This window comes from Rattus norvegicus, chromosome 8 (assembly GCF_036323735.1).
Source record: "Rattus norvegicus strain BN/NHsdMcwi chromosome 8, GRCr8, whole genome shotgun sequence".
NCBI lineage: Eukaryota > Metazoa > Chordata > Mammalia > Rodentia > Muridae > Rattus > Rattus norvegicus.
Window position 1 is genome coordinate 12139066 of NC_086026.1, and position 25663 is coordinate 12164728.

Below are 25663 nucleotides of genomic sequence, written 5' to 3' on the forward strand. Positions count from 1 at the left end.
AAAAGATGCAAGCTGTCTCTCATGCTAAGAAAGACCCACATCTACAGTTTAAGACATTTATTAATTCAAAGAATATCTTTAATCAGTTAATATACTAACACTTCTAAAGTGTAAGAGTTAAAATTAGGATTCTCTTAAAATGTCTACATTAATCTTCAAACACCCCTGGATTTTTCTTTTATTATTAGTAAACTTATTTTTAGATTAAATCTTAAGAAGAAAAACTGACCATGTTAATGAGGTAAGACTCAATGTTTATAATACTGAAACTCGGAATTCACATGTGGTGTTCCAGTTCCAGTCTTATGATTTAGGATGCTTTCTTCCTGTAACATCCTTTCAATTGGAAGAATTCCCTTGGGCGTTTCTCAAAGGGAGAGTGACATGTCATATTCTCTCAGCATTTCTCTCTCTGCATTTCTAAAGGGAAGTGTTACTGTGGGCAGAATCCTGAGTTGCAGTTTCCCCTGCCCTGCTCATTGCTGTGAAAAATCTCATAACATAGTCACCCACCCTGAATGGTTTGTATGGTTTCTTTGAAGAAATCTTCTGTCTGAGTCAACTCTGGTTTATGACCTTTTATCTTCCTGTCCCTGTATATTTCAGTCCTTCTTGAGGCTTGAAAAGAATGTTATGCCCAAAGAAGCATGCAATTCTTTAGACCCTCCTACACTCAGCCTGAGTATGTGCTCCCTACAGGTATACCAAAATCGTTCACTGCCCTTTCGTCTCTTTCTCTTTCCCTCAGATATATGTTTTCTAATAGACTGTCTTCCTGCCATGCTCTTTTTCTTCCTTTGAACTATTCTGCTATAACTGGTTTTTTCTTAGTTTTTGTTTTTATGTTGCTTGGTGTACTTTTTCAACTCGGGTATTCTGTGTTTCTACTCATCATCATCGTTACTATTATTATTATTTTCTCATACTTACTAAGCTTCAAATTATTATCTGTTTGTGGGGTTGAGCTGCCATAAAAGATCTCAACCAGAAATTAATGCACACTAGTTACCTTTGGTCAGCTTCCGGCAGCTTATATTGACTATCAGTTAAGATCAAAATTGCCTGAAGCTTGATGCGCATGCCATCTGGGCATTAAAGGATCAGGCGTATGTTCTAGCCTTGGTGATTTTTCTAGCTGTCTATTATCCTCTTCTACCCTGTAAATCAATCCTCTACTCTAAATCTAGATGACACTGTAAAGCCAGGGTTCTATAAGTCTGCTGTTGATGTGTTGTTGTTATTGTGACACTGAAGGATAATCCAAGTTCAAATTATGTCAAACCTGCTCTTGGTACATTGCTCAGCATTAATCAGAGGCATACATAACAAGGCTAATCCATTCCCCTAAGCATCCCTTTGGGACACTTCAGGTTCAAGTGTTTCATCCACAGCCATGGGCCTATGGTTATGCACTGCAGGATTCTGGCCACCTCCGAACGTGATCACATGTCAACATGTGACACACCTAGTGCCACAAATACTGTTTTGTGAATATGCTGAGCTCATAGCCTAGTGAAACGAACACAGCATTGGGTTAGGATCAAAGCCCACTTTACTGTGAGTTGTCTGTTGCTGAGGTGGGCTCACATCTCCAGGCTGCTTCAATTGGCTTCAGAATCTGGAAGATAAAGTAGCAATGAGTAAGACTAGTCTACATGTCTTCTTGATTCAGTGCTGAGAGAATTCCAGGGGCTCTTTCTGCAGTCACTGGCCTGGGAATGGAAGCCTTCAGAGCTGCAACACAATTCTACCTAAGTGAGTGTGATCATTTATTGCATTATCCCACTCATGATTGGGATGGTGTTAGTAAAGTCAGCCATTGGGCCACCAAAGAACTTTATCTTAGGCCTGCATGTAGTATGGCCCACTTCACCTGACCCCATCAGAGCTGCAATTCTGCATTTTCCTTAGGAATAACGGAGCTATGGTGGCCTTTCCTACCATTTTCTCCTACATTGACTTCTGAGCCACCTATAAATCCCACAGCTCCCCTAGGCCCTCATGGCTTTTGAGACTCTGTTCTCCAACCCTTTCCTTTAGATGAAGCCTTACTACTTGAGCTTGGTTTCCATCCTTGCCACAAACTTCTATGAAAACCCTGGTAATAGGTTTCAAATGTCTCCTCTGGCTTATCCAGGCTAAGCCCCATGATGTGAGTTGAGTGTGGTGCTGACCCACAGAACAGGAATCATGTATTAATTAAAATGACCAAAGTTGGTCTATAGTCCTCTACCTAAACAGTTTCCAGGTCCTTGTGGTCTCCATGGCAAGTTGAGCAGAATCAGTCTGGCTGTCAAACCCAGAAGATGGAAAGTGTTTTCCTATGGAGTATATACATGCAAAATGAGAAATGACCCACCTTGACTTGGACAATATGAAACATTAACTCTCTGGGTATCCTCTGTTTGTCCACAGTGTAGGCCAAGCCCTGGCAGTGGGCAAAGCAATCATTCAGCAGTGTTTCTCAGTGGTCATCTAACGACAATCCAGGTAGAATCTTGTCGCTGTGCCCATGTCTTCTCAGAGATGTTGGAGGGTCTCTATTAGGCTTTGCATGTCTCTGTCACAAGCTCAAACATTTAACATTACATTTAGCAGATTTTTTGGACAGGATTGAGAGCTATTCTATTAAGTATATCTGAGTTAAACAACCTGCATTTGTTTAATTACTTGTTTGAGAGTGTATCTAGCAAATACAGAGAGCTCAAAGTAGTTTAATGGCAGTAGCAAAAACAAAGCTAAATGTATATTTAAGGCAGTGATCTTTAACCTTTTACTGTTTACAAATCATTATTTACCAAGGCAAGATAGAATACAAACCTTGTCTTAATTGCTAAGTGACTTTGACAAGCAGCAGAGCAAAGAACCCGACATAGCCCAAGAGTGCGGGGCTATGGAGTGGAGGCAGCTCCGTATAAACTGGAGACAAGCAAGCAGGGCAGGGTGTCAGTGTGCTGCAGTGGCAGAATCATGGGGCTGGGAATGAGAGCAGAGAGCAAGCAGAAGAGCAGAGAGTAAGCAGCGAGAAAATGAAGGGGAAGGGCCTATGGATCACTTGATCACTGGTGAGTTGTAAACACATCTTTAAGTCGCTATGTAGAGTTATTGGTTGATGGGTATAGGGGCCCAGTTTAGCCTGTGAATTAGACCATTAGACTGAGAGGTATCCCAGGTATTGGAATTGTCCACTGTAGATCCCACCAGACAGCTGACTGTATTGTCTCCAAGGGAAAAACCTGAGCAGATGAGGCAGCTTGAGCTGTGGCCTTTAGGATCCTAGACTCATCTCACTCTCCCCAGGACATTCTTCCACTACAACCCACAACCCCTCCTCTCTCACCCCCAGACACTCTGTCCTTTCTTCACCATCCTAATAGCTACTTGTCTTATTTTATAAAAACCCACCTACAGCCTACTCCTAAGGACTTATGTTTCTTAAAATCTATATCTGCCTCTTGCAAAATCTGTCAGATGTCAGACTCTAACTCCAGGTATCGTAGCACCCCTTTTTCTATCCATCAGACTAGAAGTTCCCCTCCTAGAACCAGGTGGCTATGTCCACTGTCAGCTGTATCAAGAACCTCCTGGTCTTGGTGGACACCTTCTCAGTGTGGGCGAAGGCATTCCCCACCACCAACAAGAGAGCTCAGAAAGTCTCTGCTGATCTCTGAGATACTTTCCTGATTTGGTGTTCCAGCCTCCCTCTAGTCAGACAAGGGCCCTGAATTCACTTCCCAAATTTCTCAAACTTTGTCTAAAGCTCTAGAAATCCCCTGGAATTTTCATATTACCTATCACTCCTAGTCTTCAGAAAAGGCAGAAGAACTAACCACTCCCTAAAAACTACTTGTCAAACTATCACAGGAACCTCACCTCGATTGGGTAAAACTCCTTTGTTTGCTTCCTCTTTGACCAGATGAATATGGAGACTGTCCATATTGGTCTTGCCAGATACATATAACAGGACTACAAACCAACCAATCACTTCTTCTATCAACAACACAAAACCCTCTTCGTCTATATCCAAGCCCCATGGAATCCCATGTGGGAAACAAGTGTTGTTGGTAAGCTCTATCATAAAAACCAATCTGGGTCCCACTGAGTACTACTCACATCCAGAGAAAATGTGTTTCAATTGTCCAACCTCTACATATAGAAAAAATAGAAGTAATCAAGCATTCTTCTGAGGTTCTTACTTCCTTGACATCCCCCCCCTCATAAACGGTACTAACCTGTCATTTTGCCTTCTGCCTCAGACCCTGACCTCAGCCTGCCAACTGCTTAACATCACTTGACCTGGTCATTTTAAAGATTACTGACTATGTATACACCCTGGAACTAACTAACTAAGCTAACTAACTAAAGTAACTAACTAACTAAGCTAACTAACTAAACTAACTAACTAAACTAACTAACTAAAAAGTACTTACTTCTCCAGTGATCCTGCGGAGCAACCTCACCTCAGCTTTTATCAGCTGCCCCAACTCTGATGTTGCCATGACCCCAAACATTTTCTCTATCTCTCCTTTTGGTGTGGCAGACTGTTTTAAATCACATGGGACACAATCTGTAGGAATGCTAAGCTCCCTAGATTGCAGTAGAACCAGAACCCTTGATACCACAGTCTCCTGCAGTCCAGAACACATCAATTATCTATGGCACTCAGATATATCATCATCTACCTGGCAGTCAGTTGGTCAGGAGTTTTCATCTTGGTGTTCTTTTTCCCTGAATTAGGAGCAACACACACACACACACACACACACACACACACACACACACACACACACAAAAGACCTCTACCAATCCCAGTTGTAAACACAATGCCTTGTAAACATAACAAGAGGGCAGTTCAGGTCTTGCCATTCCTGGTCAATTCAGGAATAACTGTAGGTGCTGGCACTGGAATAGCAGGACTGACTATACAATAAGTTCTCTTCTCAATTTGACAATGGTCTTCAAGAAGGAACCCAAATTATCTCACCATCCAAAAGTAGATGGATTCTTTGGCAGCAGTGGTACTTTAGAACTGATAGGGACTAGATGTCCTTACAATTAAAGATGTTCTTTGTCTGTCTCTCCAAGAAGAATGTTGTTTCTATGTCAATGAATCTGGGATAGTGAGAAAAAATAATCCAGCAGCTACAATCATATTGAGAGATGTAGGAAACAATGTAAGGCCTCTAATATCTGGCTTTTTGAAAACTCTATATGGAAATGGATACTGCCCTTCTTAATGCCTCTTCTCATTTCCCTGGCTTTACTATTTGCCCCCTGTCTCATTAACCTCATCTCCACATTCTTCCGATGATAAATTCAAAAAATTGCTAACCAATTAATCAGTTCCTTTTAGAGGATTACCAGCCACTGTTCACAGAGAAGTCTGGCCCACTTGACTATCAAGTGGACCCTGGTGCTGAAAGTCAGCTACACCCCAAAATTGATGAAATCTCTAAACAGCAGAAAGCAGGCTAAAAGATCCGACCGCCCCCCACCCCCCATTGGCCTTCCTCCCATTTTTCGATTCTTTATAAGAAAATAAGGAACAGTGTTAGCATCAAGACCATCCATGGACAGCCAGAAGCTGTTTACAGCCAGCTCCTAAACCCAGCAAAGACATCATCTCTAGGAGACAGTGCTGCTCCTGTGTCCATTGCCATGGCAGCCGTCGCACACACCTCTGCGCATGTGTTACCTGTGTCACATCCTGGATAAAAAGACACATACCCCGGCCCATCGAAGCTCTTGATTCTTCACTTCTTCCCTTTCATCACCCACAGGTATCTCTGATAATAAAGCCTCTCACGTGGGACCTGTGCTGGTGTGATGTGATTTGTCCAGGAGTCCATTATTATATCTAACACCCAGAATAGCTTAAAACCTCTCACCATATCTACTTCCTAAAGGTCCCTCCTAATAACTCTGAGGATGTGTTATGCAGTGTGATTTTGTGGTTTCCTTGGTTCCCAACTACCAGGATACCTTTCAATTTAGAGCTGGTAATATTTGCATTGGGGGAAAAACACAGGAGGGCATCTGCCTCTACTAAGTCTAGAAGCAGCAGAGAACTGAGCAGAAGACGAGGTTCATATACAAATTCTTTGCAGGGGGGCCACAGGGGGTACTTTCTAGGATACCCTGGGATTTTAAAGCTGATCTTGGGACAAGCTCAGGGATTGATGGGATTTTTTTTTCTTTTTTGGAAGTGGTGAGGCCTAGCCACTCTCCTCCCTCAAGGGCTGGGGCTGGGGACAACAATTACAACTGTAAGAGAAGTCTCAGAGTGTGACCACTGGAGCTCCTCAGGGACAAGGCCTAGTCATTGGAGCTCCTCAGGGTTGGGGTCTGACCTCTGGCTTGGCCCTTGTGGGATCAGGCGCTGCTTCTCCATCTAGGGGTGGAGACTGCCAATGGAAGTGTCCAGGAACAGGGCCTACAAAAGGTGTATCCACCTGTGAAAGGGAAAACCTTCCCTACCACTCCATTCTAGTTGGCAGTGAAAAGCCAACAATAACGAACTAGCTTTGAAGAAGAACAGCTATACAACCCTTAGCATGGAGGGAGAATAAAATTAAAACAGGTTATAAATAACTCAGTGTAAAGAATAAAAGGGATGCCTTGATGGAACTGTGTCACATCAGAAAAGTTTTGTATTTTTGTTTGTTTTATGTTTGTGTTTGAAATGATGGCATTTACAGTAGAAATTAACACAAGAGCCCCACTATATAGTGAGTCTACAAGGAGGAAAAGCTAGGCAAAACTCCAAAACAGAAGTAGGCTTGAAAATATCAGACCTAAGTTAGACACTCAATGGATGGAAAAGTATATGGAAGAAAACTAATGGTTGTGATGAAGTTAGTGATATGGGTAGAACCCAGATAATGCATGGTTTTATGAATGAGCACTTGAGTCTAATTTAGACACAGTGGGAAGATACTTGAGGTTTTAAGTAGAGTAAATTGATCTGGGATATATTATAAAATTAAGACCCTGTTTCTGGCCAGACAGTAGGTTTATGTGGCAGGCCAGAAAGGAAAATAGTTGGTGAGAGATTCCTAATGTCATCAAACAAAACAGAGAGTGGTTTGGCATAGTCTGGGTGAGTGTGGATGGGAAAAGTCCAACCCTTTTATGCTTTGAGTATTAAGAATATCTGGCAAAGGCTCTTGTGTTGAAGGATTGATTCCCTATTGAGCAGTAATTAGAACATAATCAATTGATGCCTTTATACTAAATAGGCTATTAAGGTGGTGGGGCCTGGATGAAGGAAGTAAGTTACTGGATATGTCCCTTTGCAGGATGTAACTAATCCCAAGACCCTTCCTGACCCTCTCTCTGCTTCCTGGATGCCATGATGTAGCTTTCCACCACCATGATCTTTCCTCATGCCACTTCACCACTGGCCAGAACCCACTAGCCAGGCAAGCACAGAAGAGACCTCTGAAACCAGGAGCCATAGTCAGTTTTTCTGCTCTGATTTTCTCAGGAATTTTGTTATAGAAACGTAGAACTGACTGACCCAAAGCTAAAGTGGAAAAGGTTTGTGTAAAATAGGATGAATCTTGGGTTTCTTGTGAAGGATGGGGGCTATATCACTTCATGAAACTAGAAAAGAAAATCAATTTGAAGGAGACAAATCAAGTATGCTATGCCATTTGAGGTTATATAATTTTAAGTTGTCTGACAGTTGTGGCATAAAACCACAAGAGGACAACAAGGCATCTGAAGGAAGTCCTGGAGAGTGTCATTGGAGATTGGGAGCTGGAAGTCAGAGATGCTGAGTAAAAGAGTAAAGATGGAGGAGGTCACCTGAGAAACTGCAGATGAGGAAAGGGGACTAGCAGAGATGCCTGGGACCCTCCACCCTCCTGAAGCCTATAGGAGACTGAGAATGCTGAGAAGTATATGAGAAATCCATGCCCTTACCCTGAGTGACACTCCAAGGCTGAGTTTCCCGCACTCCAACCACTCTGCTTCTATACGCACTTATAAAATCAAGTCTGGCAGCAGCTCCTGGCCCTGCAGTGACAATCAACCCATCTGTGACTCCATTCTTCATTTGTCGATTGGAGTTATAAAAATGTCTACATCAGGAATAACAATTGTAATAATGGAATGTGTGTGCACAGAATGGACCACACACACACATACACACACACACATACACACACACACACTCACACTCACACTCACACTCACACATACAGAACAGCATCTGGTGCACACTAAACATGCAAGGAGTCTAGTCTGCTAGATAAATATCTATCTTCATTTCACTTTCAATTGTTTAATTTCAGATGTTTATTTCAAGCTTTGCTCTCCCTCATCATATTTTTGATTTAAAATGCAGCCTATCAGCCAAACTCGATCTTTAATGTCTTGTCAGTGCAATGGCTATACTCTTTCAGGCCAGATGGTGAGGAGGTTTCCCATGTCAAATAAATATGCAGATAAAGGTCTGAAGAGATTGCTCAGCAGTTAAAAGAACTTAATTGCCCATCCATTTAGTGGCCCCAGCTTCAGTTCCCAATAGTCATATCAGGTAGATCACAATTGCCTTTAATTCTTACTCTGGGACCTCTTCTGGTTTCTATGTTTTCCTGCACACATAGGATGTACATAAATTCATGTAGGGACACACACACACACACACACACACACACACACACACACACACACACACACACACATGCACATGCATACACTCACACATAACATAAATTAACTATGTTAAATGACATTAGAATAGGGAGAAATTGTTCAAATAACTAACAAGCCACCAAATCAATTCTCCTGCTTTACTTGTGCTCTCACCATTAGAATTGATGTCAAAGAATAGATTTTTATAAATTACCACTGTTTCTAGACTAAATGGGGGAGGGTGTTTCAATTAATAATTTTTAAAAGAAACACAATTCCAGTCATTTCAATTAGATTAAGCAATTCAAGTTAAGCTAATTAAATGTCATGAAAAGTTATTGAGAAGGTCCTTCAATAAACAGAGAAGAATGGTTGGTATTTAACATATCAGTTGTTTTCCCATAAACTGGTGCTTTTAATTGTTTGATAGCAATTTACCCTTTGCCGAAAATTAAATGTTCCTCTTTAGAAGTTTCCTTGGAACCTTTTTATAAAGCAAAGTTAGTTTTGCCTGAATTCCTAGCCAAATTAATGGAAGTTTCTTTTATTTAGGAGTCAAAACCTTTTCTACTTGTCTTAACATTGGGTCCATTACAAAATTTGAGGAAGATTTTTTTTTCAGTTTGTAATTCCAAAATCCAATTGTAAATAATTTTGTCAAAAGATTGAAGACTGCCGTTAGTATGGAAGGAACTGCTCAACATCTGTCATTTAAAGCAGCAAGACGTCACTAGGTGTGACACCTATGATCCCAGCGCTTCAGAGGCAGAGCCAGGAGGGTCTCTGAGTTCAAGGCCAGCCTAGTCTACAAAACAAGTTCCAAGACAGCCTGGGCCACACTGTGAAATCTGTATTGAAAAACAAACAAAAAGCAGCAGGAGTGTGATGGACAGTAGCAGGCTCAAACCATTTGAGATTCTGAAGTCTGAGATTTTTACATTGCCTTGTGTGTACTTGATAAACGTGAGAAAGAAGAGCTAAAAGGAGTGAGAGAGAGAGAGCACAGGAAGGTAAGGAGAGTCTCTGTCTTAGAGCTAAATGTAGTTTCTTTCCTAACAAGCTCAATCAGCTCAACCCTGAAAAGTTTTGAAAGTTAACTTAATGTGCACTGTTGGAAGTCACCCAACAATCTTTTTTTTTTTATTTTGAGAAGTCACACCAGATGCCCTGACCAAGGACTAATAACCTACTACTGTAGACCCACATCCATATGGAAAGGTACAGAAAAGCATCTCAGAGCTGGTGAGTCAAATTTAATTTATGCTCAGTGCACTGTATTGGGAATATAAAACATTTTCCAGATGGCATCATAAAGTTAGTTCATTCTTGCAAAGCACCATCTCATTTTTGAGAAATGGCCCCTTGTTTTTCATTCCCCCAATTGCTTTTAGAATTACTTTTTCTTGCCTTGAATGTAACACTTAAACTAGAGGATAGGGTGGAAAAGATGCTATATATTATGAGGAATGTCTATCAGGCTATGGTCGTTCAGCTATAAATTGATGGGGATGATAAGACACTGTCTTAACAACTGGAAGGCCATCGAGGAGAGAGAGAGCCAGATGGATGTCAGAATTCTGCTTTTTCTGTTAGTGATACAATCTTGGCTAATTAACCTAATTATACTGTCTTTCACTGTCTATGTGGGAGATCTGTTTTGACTTCCATAAATTCTTTTGTGATTAATCCAAGGGCTACTTATCATTCCAGTTGACTTTTGTCTTGCTTATCTGCATGAACTCACTATTACATCCAAATTGTGCAGCTCACTGTACTCCAGAGTCTGTGCTCTTCCAAAGTCATGTCTCCCATCAAGACTGTTCCTTGATAAACAAGTCATCTTTTGTTCTCTGTCAGTTGTAGCTTGCTATCCATGGAGGCACCAATCAAACGTCCTACTTTGTTACAGCATCCATGGATTCATGCCACCTTATCCACTCTATAAAGAGATGTACACATATATTCTGATTTAGTCATCAGCATGTACTTATAAAGTCATTATTATGCTTATTGCATGGAGATAATAATAATAATAATAATAATAATAATAATAATAATAATAATAAAGTGCAATGACTTCTTGGCTGAAGGAGCTATCAAAAAGAGGAGTTGAAGGAAAGTTTCTTGGTTATGAAGAGCTCCTTCCACATTGTATGAAGACTCCTAGCAACATTTCTTACATCTGTTGTTGAAAATATTTACTATTGATGTTTTACCTGTTTTTCAATTTATAGATCCAGATGTCTTAGAGAGGTAGTAAATGCTTTTGAAAGACCCCAGGAGCGGGAAGACCCTCACTCAGGTCTCGGGATGACGAGACCCCCCCCCAAGAATTCACAAGAGACCAATCTTGATGCAATCACAGGAGGTTTATTGACAGGGACTACAGAAACCAGTGCATTGGGGTAGAGACTCATATCCCACACAGAAGCAGAGGAGTTTGACTTTAAATGGTTGGAAGAAGGGGTATTTAAAGGAAAAACCATATCGAATCACAAGGAAGAACCTCCTGTTTCTCATGATTGTTCTTTAAAATTTTAATCTAACTTTATGGTTAACCAGTTCCTGCTATTATGGTCAGCTGCTGTTATGGTTAGCTAGTTCCTGGAACAAAGTGGCTGAACCAGCTGGTGCAATTACTCTTTCTGTGATCAGCTAGTTCCTGGAATAGGCAGTTCCAGGGCCTGCTTTTGGCTTCAACTTTTGTCTAGGGGGCAATTTTAAACTGTTTCCTTTCACTTTGAAAAGGGGGAATAATGAACTTGCATTTGTCATATCAGAATGTAAGTTCCACAAGAAGAGAATCTGGGTATTATTTACTGCTCCTACACCTGTGCACAGAGCATTGTGTGGCCTATAAGTAAACATGGTATTGATTGAGGAGATTTCAATGTGTCTCTTCTAGGATCTTACCTAGCACAAAGAAGTCTTTAATAAATGTTAGTTTTTCTATTGTATATATTAATATTATGGTGCCATTAACATGTTTACAATAAATCTTCTTGAATATTTTAAAAATTATAATTTTCACAGTATGACCTGTCTTCTGATACTTCTGATACCTGGACCACTCAACCATGACTACTCTGAATCATGCCTTGACTGTTTCCTGTGCTCTAAGTTTCTTGTGGAGAGCCTCTTCATGTGTGACTCTAGGAATTCAGAATGAGTGTCACCTTCTGAGAATTTTCCATCAGTGCAAATATGTGCCACTGTGGAGCAAAGTTTTCCACACATACTATGTCTATTACTTAATTTTACATAAGCCATATTCTTAACCATATGTCACTAGTTAGAAGAATCCAGCACAAGAATATTGTTCAAACCTGGAAAGAAATAAGCATGGACTAAACCCAGGCTCCACACTATGAAAATCAACAGTGTAGTTTGTAATAGCCTGGAAGAACTTGAAAATCCTCAGCAAATGGTATGGTGAGACTAGGTAAGTTAAGTAAAGCCAGATTCTGCAAATAATGGAAGTACATTTTTAAGACTGACTATTGGGGAAAACTTGAGTGACATATATACAAAGAACAGTTTTTCTCACTTGAATTCTTGACATAGTTTTGAAATCATTAAATAAGCAAGCAGAGTCCCAACACCAAGTTGGGACTCTCAGGGAGCACTAGCTTCTATTCAATACTAGGAGAAAAATCACTAATATTCTTAGAGACCACTTTAGTCTCAGGGATCACATCCTGTATATAGTTTCCACCTTGTACTAGACTGCATTCTAAGAAATAACTGATTTTCTAGAACAGCTTCTGGTCCCAGGTACCTCAAGAGAATACCTTACTGTATGTTTTGTTGCTTAGGACCCAGCCAGAACTGAAACCTAGCAGCTGATAAAGAGGCTCTGCTTGGCCTCAATCCAGGCCAAGATATCATAAAAGTTGTCTGAGGTACTCAATAGATAATTAGCCACTTCAGGTGCCAGGTGTGGAAATGGTTGGAAATTTACAACATATGAATCTACCCAACTGGTTGCTCACATCCCAACTAATTTGTGAGCTTTGCTCTGCTCTGCTCTGCTCTGCTCTGCTCTGCTCTGCTCTGCTTTGCTCTGCTTTGTTTTAAATGGTTGCTCTGTCTTCCCCCACCCCATGACAATGTTTTGATCCTGAACCCACCTGTTTCCCTAATATATCAGTTTTTTGAATAAAGAAACTTTATTGGCTCAAACTTGGTTTTCACAGTGGATTATTTCTAAATTCTCAGACCATAACAGTATGTAACATTATTATCACCACCATCTCCCTAGTAAAGACCCATTGATATTTATTAACCTTTGAAATATGGATAGCATTTTGCTCTGTTTAACAAAAGTTTATCAGTTAATGGGGATGTTTCTTCTCAGTTGCCACTGAATCGATCACGGTTTTGGATATTTGGGGAGTAAAACATGATTCAGTAGCCCAGTTTTTAAATGTGAAACACAAATGGTGAAAGCAGGAGTACTCCATCCTGGCAGACCCCCTCCCAGCCAGAACAGATTCTGCAGGACTGAAGGTGCTAATCCTTTCTCTTGTTCTAAGGGGAACCATTTGCAGTCTTGTCTACAGCACTCTCAGAATTGGCTATCCTGAGAAATGCTGTGGTGAGTCAACAGAAGAACCCTCCAGCAAGCAACATAATCCTCAGAAAAGAGTCTGTTCTGGTTGACCAAAGAACTCAAGTCTTGGTTGTTAGTTTGTTTTTCAATAAACTATAACATATAGCATTAGAGATATGCTTATAAATCAAGTCTTGTATAATTCAACATTAAGCTACTAGATAACTCAGGGAATGTGAGCAAAATAGAAATACTCAAATAGAACTTGGCATTCTTTCAAATCACAATCCAAATTCTGATTAGAAGGCTGACACTAATAAGTTTCTGAGTCTTCAGTCCCCTGCAGCTTTGCAGTAGATACATAGCAGTAGGTTCAAGATGCAAGACTTTTCTAAGACACATAGTGAGTAGTGGGTCCAAGATGCAATATTTTACATATAGTTCATCACTACAGATTGACTGAGGTCAGCTTTCATTTGAGCTACAAGCAGATAAGGACTATGGCATTCTTCATTAGCAAAGAGGATAAGTTTGTCATGTACTCACTGACTATGCTGTGGGCCCCTGCTATGTTTTAAGAACATAGGGTAGGGTACAAAGATTATTCAGACATGGTCTTTCCCTTCAAGACAATCACCATCTATTTAAACCATCACTGGACTCCATTATCATTCTTGGTCAGAGGTGCAGTAATCAAACAAATGTAAGAGATATGCCTACATACTTAAATGTCAGATGAGAGGTCACAAAACTAAAATATTGAAATATTACTTAAGAAAACATAAAAGAAAATCCTTTGTATATAGGATTTCAATATAGAATAAGGTGAAACAAGGAGCTTCCCTGGAAGTAGAGGTAAGGAGAGAATTGGGCCTGACTAATGAGTGGGTACAGGGGGTTGGTAGGCAAGTTAAGGAGGAAGTCTGGGGAACTTGCCTTCAGTTCAAGCTAGGCCAGTGGCTCCAGCTCATAGAGGAGGTGGAGAACACCAAGTCTTCCTATGAGGCTCTGGGAAAGCCTTCTGAGTCCTAAGTCTCTTCCCTAAGAGCAGGAGACATAGGAGCAGCCTGCACAAGGCCATGGCTAGCTCCTGTAGGTCTCCTCATTCCTGAGTTGCCTTTCTAAGCCTCAGTCAGGCTTCCACAACTACGATGCCAAGAATGGGAACCTATTTTTGTCTCAGTGCTATGTACGTCTTCCTTTAATTGAGAGAGATGAAGCTGACTGTGTTCCATGATGAATGTAGAAGAAAACAATCCCTAAAATTTAACTGTCATCATTTTAAGCCTAACAGTTTTGTTCTAAGTGAGAGGTACAAAGATTTCAAAATATTATATATGAGCAACTGGTGGTTTCCTTTCAATACTGCTCTAATTTCTTATTATAGAGGTACTGAGAGCAAAAGGGGATTTTGAATGTGGCAGAGTTGAAGTTTTGAGAAACAAACAAATCACTGATCTGTTTTAAGTCATCCTAAAGAAGCCTAGAAATACTGGCTTGAAGTAGAAATGAAATTGTTTTAAGAAATAACAGATAAGAGTTTGGGCACCAGAAACGATAATAACATAGTTGCATCTGCAAGACTTGCTTTCAAAGGTCTATCATGAGGCTATCTGTGGCTTCAATGGTATCCATGTATCCATGGCCTAAACTTTTCTCCATTTCTTTTCTGAAGCGCTCAAATGTCCTAAAGACAGCTGAACTCTGTTTCATCCTCCAAATCCAGTGTGTGTTTACTAGACAACAAAGGATTGAGCTAAAATGTAAGTCGTCAGGAAGGACAGAGATCAATGATCAGGACCTCACCTGTATTAATCTGTGAAGGAGCACACAGGTATCAACATTGAAGGTCTAGAGTCAACAGCATGTGAGCCCTGCAGGAAGCAGAGGCTAATGCACTTTCTGGAGAGAGTTTTCCCCAGAAGCTGTTCGCAGGAGCAGTTCTTTCCATGATTTATGGACCTCTTTCTTTTTTACCACCAATCTCTGGAGACACACATGTCAAAAGCTCATTCTCCATGTAAGATGGCTATTGGAAGAAGCTTGTAGGTCTGACAGTGTCTGATTTAACCTTTCTAGCTACACAGTCTTTCCCTAGGAATAATTTTTTCTCTAATTTTATAATAATTTGTATCAAGAATCCTGATTCTTTGCAAAAATGTTATGATTTGAAGGGATAAACTATGTGTTTGCTGACGTATCTAGAAAATTCAATGAAGGGTCAAATGAATTCTCTATAGAAAGCAGCTGGACTTGAAGAATTCTCCTCCTCCTCCTCCCCTTCCTCCTCCTGCCCCTCCTCCTCCTTCCCCTCCTCCTCCTTTCTCCTTCTTCAACTGAAAATAATTCTTCCCTTACACAATACATCCTGACCAGTTTCTCCTCCTTGTACTCCTCTCAGCACATCCTACATCCCTTTACCCCTGACCCACACACTCTCCCCTCTATTTCTCTTCAGAATAGAGCAGGCTCCCCAGTGAAATCAACTGAACGTGGCATAACAAGATGAAAAAATACTAGGAATAAACCCTCATAATGAAGCTGGGCAAGACAAATTAATAGTCACAAGATCATGCAAGAATCAGAGATACACACACTCCCACTGCTAGCTGTCCCACAAAAGTACCAAGCTAACAGTCATAACATATACACAGAGAACATGATGCAGACACATGCAGGCCCTATGCTTGCTGCTTCAGTCTCTGTAAGCTCACATGTTCCCTGCTTAGTTGATGCAGTGAGCCATGTTCACTTGGAGAATCCTTGAGGAGAATGAACCAACTACTTTCTTAAGAAATGATAGTCACTGGGGTCTTAGAAAGAACTTTCTCTAACAAAAAGTATATAGGACTCAGTGCTATATGCACATAGCTGCCCTACAGAGCCACTTCTGAATCTCAGCTTAAGGGCTGAAAGGATATATCAAAGAATCAACAACTAAAGCCAGATATTGAGACCCCAGGACATTTTTCTCATAGCCCATGTCCTGATGATTGAACCAAAGTCCTTCCCATAACATTTAGTGGAAGAAGTACATAAGAACACATAATATGTGTAGCGACAGGAAGTAAATAATTGCCAACCACAAGCAGGGCCTAAAGATGGGTATTAGGCAGCTCTGGGGACCCAATTGTTATCTTGACAGTGATGGTGCATACACGGGAGCATAAATGGATAATTCTGTTATATTAAAATATGATTCCACTAGTAGTACACTTTGTTTCAAATATATAAAATGAATATCATTGAAATGTCTTTAAAAGACACTATAATTTTTATTGATAAAATAAGTGAAGTAAGCAAGGAGCTCAGTTGGAAGAGGGCTTGCCTAGCAGGCAGGAGGCCTGAGTTCAATCTCACTAATACATAGTCATGGTGGGATGTGACTCTCACCCTGGCATTCTGGAGTAGAGTCAGGAGCTTTGCATAGATAGGAAGTTAGCATTGGAGGCCGGTCTAGTACACATGAAACCCTGTAGCATATAAAGATGAATGTAGGATTTAAGGTAAGTTTTTCTGGATATTGCCATGCCCCAACATTTCTAGTATATGTACACTTTAAATTTTTATGATAATAAAGTGATTGTCTTCATGTTTATATTTAAAAAACATTCAGCAAAATCTATCAGGATTGGAAGAATAGATGGGCTACTGAGCTCATTAACCTCAGATGATCTTGCTATGATACAGTGTAAGCTTGATTACAAATGGTGTGGATGAAGGACAGTGTGGAGTGAGCACTGAAGGATTTGAGGATATCAAAAACACACAAGGCATGAGGATAGTGGGGGTGAGAATGTGTTTCCTTTCACATGAGCACAGTCATGTCAGCTGGATCAGAGACATGGGATCAATTTGGTTCAAAATCTGTGCTAAGGTCTCCGTTCTGAACTGGGGCCCCAGTTGTCAGATGGCCGGGTCCTGTCACCACACATTAGTGCATCACAGCCTGCTGGTGTCCCCACCATAGAAAACAAAACCCAAAATCAAGGGATGAAAGAAATGACAGGAGCACTTGCTCTATAATAAGTAACCAGTTGCCTGGAAACTAAACAAGAACACAGGAGAGGAAGGAATCAACAAAAGTGCTCAAGGCTCCAGGCTCAGAGAGCAAGAGCCCAAAACTGAAGCCTCCCTTGGGAGGCTCCAAAGTCTCCTCACAAAGAGAGATGGAAATGGAGAACCTCTGTAATAGTCACTTAATTTACCCATGGACTCTGAGGTCTCAGTTGGGTGTCTGGGTTGATGAAAGATGTGACTTAAATCTATACAGTCTGGAATCCCAGATCTAATGTAGATCCAGATTCAACTCTAAAACTGCAAGTTGTGCTTAAGGGGTGCTATTCTCACAGACTGTGCAAGAAAGTCCACCTTGAGTAGCACAAAATGTTGCATATCAAACTTTACCTCAGAAGCCAGGTCATGTTAACTCTGTATCACTGTGGCATAGTGACATAATTCCCTACTTCTCTAGGATTCCCCAAATCCAAATGGCCTTACAATGATAGCTTCCTCATGTCTTTTTCTTTTGCATTATACTTTACTATATTAGAATACTCCAGGCTGCTCACAACAAAATTCTTCTGAGTTTGTTGTTGCTGTTTTTGTTGTTGTTATTGATTTACTAATAATATGCCAGCCTGCAGCCCACAGGTAGCATGTAGTTAAAAGAGTACAGCTCAACAGAAAATTGGAAAGTTACTTAACATATTGTAAGATTTGGGAGTAAAGGAGAGTAAGATTAATTACTTATTTCTCAAGCATGAATTGTTTTGCTGTGTGGCAAAGTCAAAATGTTGGGCATGTATTCTACAGACTTTATTCTCTACTTTCCTATATTTCATGTTTGTCTCCATCACACATGACTAGAAATGGCTCCCGATAACTGTTCTGTAGTTTAAACTCCTACTGTCCTTCAGCTAGTACTATCTTGTTACCAGATTGAGACTATAGTGTCTAACTCCATAGGACAAATTCTGGCCAGTGTACTCAAGACTTATCTACAAATACAAAGTCTATACCACAGTCTCTGCCAATTTCTGGAAAAGGAAGCTGTATATCTCATCCACCTGGAAGTGACACTCATGTGAATGAAAGGCCCAATAAAATACTGTGTTCCAACAGATCAATGCCAATGGATTTTCTGATGTCTATGGCTGCAAGAATTCTGGGAGGTTGGAAGTATTGGAGTAATATGGAAGATATGGCTTATTAGATCCACACAAAATGTATATAGAATTGTCTTGGTCTCAAATAGTAACATGTTGCTTTACAAAACAATATAACCCATCACTCAATGCTATTCACAGATTCAGCAATGCAAAACAAAGTGTTTCTGCAGGATGCATTAGTTGAAGATGTTCATCCATCCTGTTTGTGGGTAGTCTTGTGAGACAAAATAGGCCAGTCACTAGGGGAAAACAAAGTAGGGGGTTGAGAAGGGCAGGTCTATGAATAGAACCTGAAGGGTTCCTATTGTTCTGCCTCAGGAATCCAAGGCCTGTAGCTGCCTTCCCCAGGAAGGTACAGGCTGAGAGATTAGTTCATGTGTCTTCAGTTTATAAAGGGTTTTTATCTGGTGGTTTACAGTCATCTGCTCCTTACCCTCCCCAAGGGTGGAAATGAGGAAATGAACTAAAATTACAGGAAAACGAACTGAGACTAGACCAAAGGGATGGTCAGAGAGAGGTCTGTGGAATGTTAGTGAAACCCCAGTTGGCTGTGGTATTTCCTCCTTTGGTCTTATCCAGGACCCAGACAATCATTTACACATCTAGGATGAGCTCTTCATTGCTCAGCTGGGACAACTTTTGGAATCTTCTCAGACTTTAAAGTATAATTAAATGTCAGCAATGTCATTTTAAGTTACTTACTCTCTTCTACCTTAAAATTTTGGTCTCACTGGAAATAACCTTTTATATTATAAGGAGGGAGGTCACTCTAAAGCTTCTGACAGACTAGCAATAAGGTTTTTTATTTGCATGTTGCTGAGAACTGGGCCCATTACCTGATACCTTGTCTGTTCAACCTTGTTGCCTAAGTAGCATACAATGTGGTATCTAAAAGTGGGTAGAAGGCAGCCCCTGGCTTAATATTCCAATATTTTCTTATCCCAAAGAAAATCCAAAGACGGAAGGTAGAAATGTCAAGCTTCCCCCAAACCAGCTCTCCATGCCTGGCAACCATAACCTCCTGCCCTTCTTTGCACCATTCAGCTTGCTGCTGTCTCCATCTCTGTGAATATTGTTACACTACTAATTGCAGTAAACTGAAAATGGTTCCATTCCTATACATCTTTCAGCATTTCTGGAAGGCTCTCTCTGACCTCTTATAAATTGAATTCCTTTTGAGCATCTCTTCATCCACAGAGAATTTAACACTCTGATAAATACAAACCTGTCTTTCTAGCAAGCTGAAAGAACTTAGACTTAAAGCAACCCTGGAGATAATTTTTTATCTCCTTGCCTAATTATTCCTAAAAATACATATTAAGAGAAAGAATGAAGAAAATGAATGATACACGAACAATTGTGAAATTGTTCTCAGCATGAGCACTACAAATCATATCATAGATAAACAAGAAAATCGTAGAACATGTACTGTAACAAAAACAGTGCTACTCCCATGCCTGCTCTCATATCCTGCCCCACTTCATGTACTCTTCTCCTTTTACTTTGGAACCCGGTGAGTCAAAATACTGCTGCTCTAATAGGAGTAGAGCTATCCAGTAGCACATGGCTAATTTACCAGGGGACACACCTTTAACAAGAAACTCCTCTCTCAGCAGCCATCAACTGCCAGTATATCCTCATCTAGTCAGCAGTTCCTCCTGAGTCCCTCTTCATCCATGTTGGAATCTGACTGGCTTCATCTTGTGCTGGACTTATGCAGGGAACTCGAGCTTTCAAGGCCCAGCATGTCCATAAGATACTATTCCACAGCAATCTTCCATGTCTTCTTGCTCTTTTCAGAGCAGAGCCAGAGGTGACCTACTTACCCAGGATCAGCCAGAGACTCATTGCCCTCTGTTCAGCCAGTGAGACCCTCAAAGGCTGCCTCAGGAGGAGTTTCAGTGCACCCAAGTGCAAGCCAGCAAATAGCAGACTTCGATACCCTCCAGGTCATTCTAGTTCTGCAAGGTAGACAGAAGAAAATAAGGAAAAGATAAAAGGAGGCTCTATCAACATTTCAGAGAAGGAACTAGAAGGCCAGGCACTGAGTTGTGCAGCATTGGAGTTTCTGCAAATAGCTCCTGCCAGCATGGTGTATGGACCTATGAGAATAAAGTCAAAGCTGCAATGAAGACCCCATGAAGCTAGGAATACCAGCAGTTCAAAATTCTTCCTGAGGTAAGCTGTAGACAGCATGTATACTGGCCAACAGCAGGCATGGAGACTGAAGTCAGGACTGCTGCAGAAGTGAAGCTGCCCAGGCCTTAGAAGAACACAGCCTTTGTGTCCAGAATGTTCCAGGCTGCTCATGGAAACTTTGGGTTTAGTGTAACTTTTGATTGTATAAGAACTTGCAGATGAGTTAGCTTTAGATCTTGGGGGAGATATTGAAGTTGAACTTTTGAACAAAGATGAAAGGATTAAAACATTGAGGGCCTGTGAAAGGGACCACATGGATTTTTGCATTTCACGAATGAACATAAGTCTTTGGGGGCCGGAGGTTGAATGCGTGGTTTGAGGCTGGTCAGGGAACTCATGGGTAGAACACTAGATTGTTATAAGCCAGGTCATGGGCTCATTCCCAGCAACAAAGGAAAAAAGGTGCCCTGGTTTGATACCTGACACTCAAAGGCCTATGTTCTAGGAGTCTGATTTCCAGCCTATGGCATTATAAGAGATGGTAGAATCTTTGAAAGGCAGAACATCGTGAAAAACATTTCAGGATATGGGCATGCCTTGGAAAGAGCAGTACAAATGCTAGGCCTTGCTCTTCTGTTTTGCTCTGGCAATGTGGTAAACAGTGTGTCAACACATTCCTACCCTGCCATAGACCCAGAAGCAATTGAACTAACCAGTCAGAGACTGAAACCACTTGACCTGTTAGCAAAAATAAGCGTTATTTGTAAGTTGTTGGTAATACTATTTGTAAGTTGTTTGATTTCAGATATGTGTAGTCTAATAAGAGTAACTAGTAGCAGCATGAGGAAGCCAAGATGGCGGCCATAGTTTGACTTCTATTTATTTAATTTCGATTTATTAATCTATAGTAGATAGTCTATTTGGATTAATGATAATACCTAATGAGAATTCATTGATTATCCCAATGCGTTATGTGAATTTTTAAGGTCTCTTTGCCCTTTGTTAACATTATATCTATCACAGCAAAATCACAAAACATATGCAAATATAAACATTTGCGTGCATGCAGACAAATTGTACACACACAATATAAACTTTCAGGAACCTATGCCCATGAAAGCAACATGATTTTTATTCTCTTTCTTGTGACACTAAGGATTGAATTCAGGGCCTGATTCCTGATAGGCAAACTCTCTAGCACTGAGTTCAATTGCAGTTCTTGTTTCCAGAAACCAGCATACTAATGTGGTAAACACTCATGTTCTTGCCTTCCTTTGTGTGTGCTGGGATTGCAAGCACCCATCCCTGTCCTTGACTGAGCAGCACTTTAAAAGCAGTTATTGAAAGCTGTTTAAATGAAAAGTGGTTTCTGGGCAAACAAAACATAAAAGCCTTTTACTTTGACTAGATTGTCATTCAAGTTTCTCTAATTATATACATAGCCTCTATTTTATTGAATCTAATCTTGGATATTAGAGGAAATGTAGTTGAAAAAACAAGTTGCTATTCTGAAGAAGCTCACAAGCTACAAAGAAGGGACAGTCTTCCTAAATGACTATAAGACAAGAGGAGGGGTAACTAGAGAACTTGATTGAGCACAGCAGACCTCCACAGATGGTAGGCCAAGGCTTCATGGTCTTTGAGGTCTTTGAGGCTGGAGGGGATTTCAGTAGGAGGCAGGCAGTTAAGTTTGCAGGTCAGTTCACAGATATAGTAAGAGGAAAACCACCCAAGAAGATGGCTTTAGAAAAGCTGGGGTAGCCTCTGCCAGGTTAGGGATGTACCATTTATTCTGGAGACCAAGAAAATGAGAGAGGCTTGGGCTTATTCTCAGAGAGAAAGATGTTGAAGGTAGTGATGGGAAGAGTGGCTCATTAGCATGCAGCTATTCTGAAATAGGACACAGGAGACTGGTTAGAGAAATCCGTGTGAGAGGAAACAAGGGCCTGCATAGTAAGAAATATCCACGAGAACATGAAAAAAAATCATGTCATGATGAGCATGAGGGCTTAACTGACTGGTATAAACATGAAACAGACCAGAGAGCTGGAGTCCAAGGAGGCCGTGAGGCTCTGACTGCAGAGAGTGGTGCTGCAAATAAGCAGAAGAGAAGACATAACTGGATACAGATTAAACACCCAGATGGAGTGATGGGCCACACATTTCTAAAGGCAGGCCTTCTGGAGTCAAAATGGACTGTAAGGTGGGACCTTAGAAATATCTCCATAGATTAATGTGCTTTTTCCTCATTTACGAGATCTTTTGAAGGATGCTGCGTAAGTATGGCATACAATCCAGTGCTTTGGCTAGCACACGTGCACTGGGCCAGAAGTTCAGGATTGGCAGCCCTACGACACAATCTGTGTTATGAACATGAAGGCACATGTGTGAAGCATTCAATGTATTGATAGATGATTTACAAAGGTAAAGTATAAAGTTAAGGCTCTAGCCTCATGTTGAAAAAGAATAATCATGGACTATACAACACAATGAGAGCTTAAAAGAGAATTGCGTACACCCATACACTCATGCATGCACACATATGCATGTGTTCATGTGTTCACATTCAAGATCTGCCTGTAAATACATACATACATGAGCACCTATCAAGAAAGAGTCAGGAGCCAAGATGGAAAAAGGAGAGGGAGAAGAAGGGAGAGGAAAAGCAGAGAAGTTCTAGTAGAGGAATGGAGGGATAAGAATTTGTTTTTAGTACTCAGTGTTAAAACATCAACTCCGAGGTTCTGACAGCTTGGGAAGTTCAGGACGTGGTCACTGGGAAGGTGACTTTTATATGTGTCAGCTGTTATATGGCTCCAACAGGAAGGTGTTCCAACATGGTGAGCTTGTTCTCTTTAGAAGCTGTTTCTGTGCTCTTTGCTTGACATGATATTTTCTGTGATTCTCCTGCATCTGCTCAAGTGCTAACACTCGTGTAAGAACAGACACGTCTCACTACCCTGAGATTCTCAGCACCTCTCTGGTTAACCACACCTTTTTAAAATTTTTTGTTTGTCATTTGTACCATCTACAAGAATGAAATTCTAGGTATAAACCCCAGTGTACCGGGCAGGAGCTGGCTTACAGGCATTACTCAACTGAAGGAAAGAAGTGAGCAACTGGCCGCAGGCTTGCTCTCCAGCAGTCTGTCCTTCCCGAGTGCTCCAGGGTAGCACCTGCCTTCTGCCTTGCTATCCTCTGCATCAGTGAGCTTCAGGGACTCGTGGATGTTGATTCCTTTGTTTGGAGTCTTCATTTATTCTCAGCTACCTGGATAACGAAATTCAACCAGTGTTCAATGAGAGCGTTATTCTGACCCTGGAAATTAGGTCAAATTCAATAGTGAGAGGCTTGCTCTACACTGGCTCCATTTTGCAATTATTTAGAACTAAGATAGTTCCTCTCAACTGGACGTCATGACTGATTATCCAGAGGATGCATCTGGTTTACTCTGCTTTACTTCCTGTCTGTCTACTTTGCATAGTACATTACATATAATTGAGAATGGTTTTTCACATTAATAATTCCATGAAAAAAATGAGGACTTGCATTTGGATGTCATAGCTGCCAGGCATATTAGGAGAACTGGGGGTGGAATATGAGCATGAGGTCTCCTGCAGATAACTGGCTTGTCCACAGAAACTAAATCAACAGTGAGAAATTTCATGGGTGGGTTTTATGAGAGAGGATAGTGGGCTCTGACTTCATTCTGAGTTGCAGATTTAATTAGTGGAATGCTAACAGATTTCTCAACACTGATACTCCTGAAGCCTGAGATTCTGCTCTTGGTGACAGGCATTCCTGGCACTGTGGGAAGGTTAACAATACACATCTAGGCCTGTACTCTATATAGGTATCACCACAGCTATCTGACTCTTCCACACCTTGCCAAATGTTCCCATGGAAACACCGTTTATATTAATTTCAAGATATTAAGAGATCTTTAAAAAATAGAGAAAAAGGCCTGGCATAAGAGAAAGTACAGGTGACAGCTCACAGACACACACACACACACACACACACACACACACACACGCAAACCATGTCTGTGTAATGACAATAGGAAAGGCTCTGGGCCCAACAGAAATCTGAGATGCTCATTTGTAACACACCCATGCTGACACATAGTTAGATGTGATTACCTTATTTTCTCCAGAGAAGCCTAGCACCAAAAATGAAGAAAGGGAATGACAGACGCTGGACTGACCCAAGGTGAATCTGCTTACCATATAGGAAAAAAAGTGAGGGAGAGAGATAAATGAAAGAGAGTGTTAATGCTATTTGGTCACAGGAATGGTAGAAGAGAGCCCAAACAGAACAAATACTGAGCTATGTGGGAGGGTTTATAGTCTTAGTTTTTATCCCAGAAAGTGGCATTTCTGAGGACAATGCCAGACAGCATTTTAAAGGCCCTTAGAGTATTCCAAGGTTCACAAATAGCAGCTCTTAAAACTCAATCCCATTTCTACAAGTGTCTTTCCAATCAGTAGCACTGCAGCACCAGGCCTTTTCTAGACCCATTACCGCAGTGACTCCATACAGGAAACCTCCTGATTGTGAATACACACTGAATCCGGAGAAGCACGGGTCTTAAAGAGGGGTCATATTTGGAATGTTATCATTGAAAAATGTTGAACAGTGGCTGCCCTCCCTTATGTGTCTGCAGCTTATGGAATGTGGGGTGGGGGGGAATGTGGTCTGGGTGCTGAGGAAGGCGCCATCCTACCTACAAAGTATTCTGCTAAGAGAAGGCAATGTTGACACTCTCCTCTGAGATGTCACATTTACTGGAAGGCAGGACTTGGTCTAGAGGGTATGTCAGACATGGTTTTCCTTTTTTCATTCCTGTGTTGTCCTTTCAAAGACAAGGAGAATATATGTAGGAAATGCTTGGTATTTTTTTTGTGTGTCACTGCATACAGTTCCCACATATTGTTGAGGCTCTTTGATTAAATCACATAGGAACCTCTCAGTTTGCCCACGAGAGGTTTATCCAGAAACCTGCCTCTGTTCTTAGCCTTAAGGTGCCAGTGCCTGAGTGACCCGCGGCTTCGATTTGTCTCTGTTCTAAACTTCTTGAACTGGTATGGGGATAGGGTAGGGTAGGGGATTCTCTCTCTCTCTCTCTCTCTCTCTCTCTCTCTCTCTCTCTCTCTCTCTC

The 25663-nt window shown here is 41.0% G+C and overlaps 1 long non-coding RNA gene across 1 annotated transcript in view; it reads right to left on the bottom strand.

The window, feature by feature from the left end:
• Positions 1 to 924: 924 nt before the first annotated feature.
• Positions 925 to 25663, bottom strand: part of LOC102553498 (uncharacterized) — an 83409-nt gene continuing 58670 nt past the window's right edge. Inside the window, exons 5-6 of the long non-coding RNA XR_010054068.1 lie at positions 2360 to 23772; positions 925 to 1618 (exon numbers count right to left, since the gene is read on the bottom strand). This is a non-coding gene — a long non-coding RNA (uncharacterized LOC102553498). The remainder of the gene's footprint in view (positions 1619 to 2359; positions 23773 to 25663) is intronic.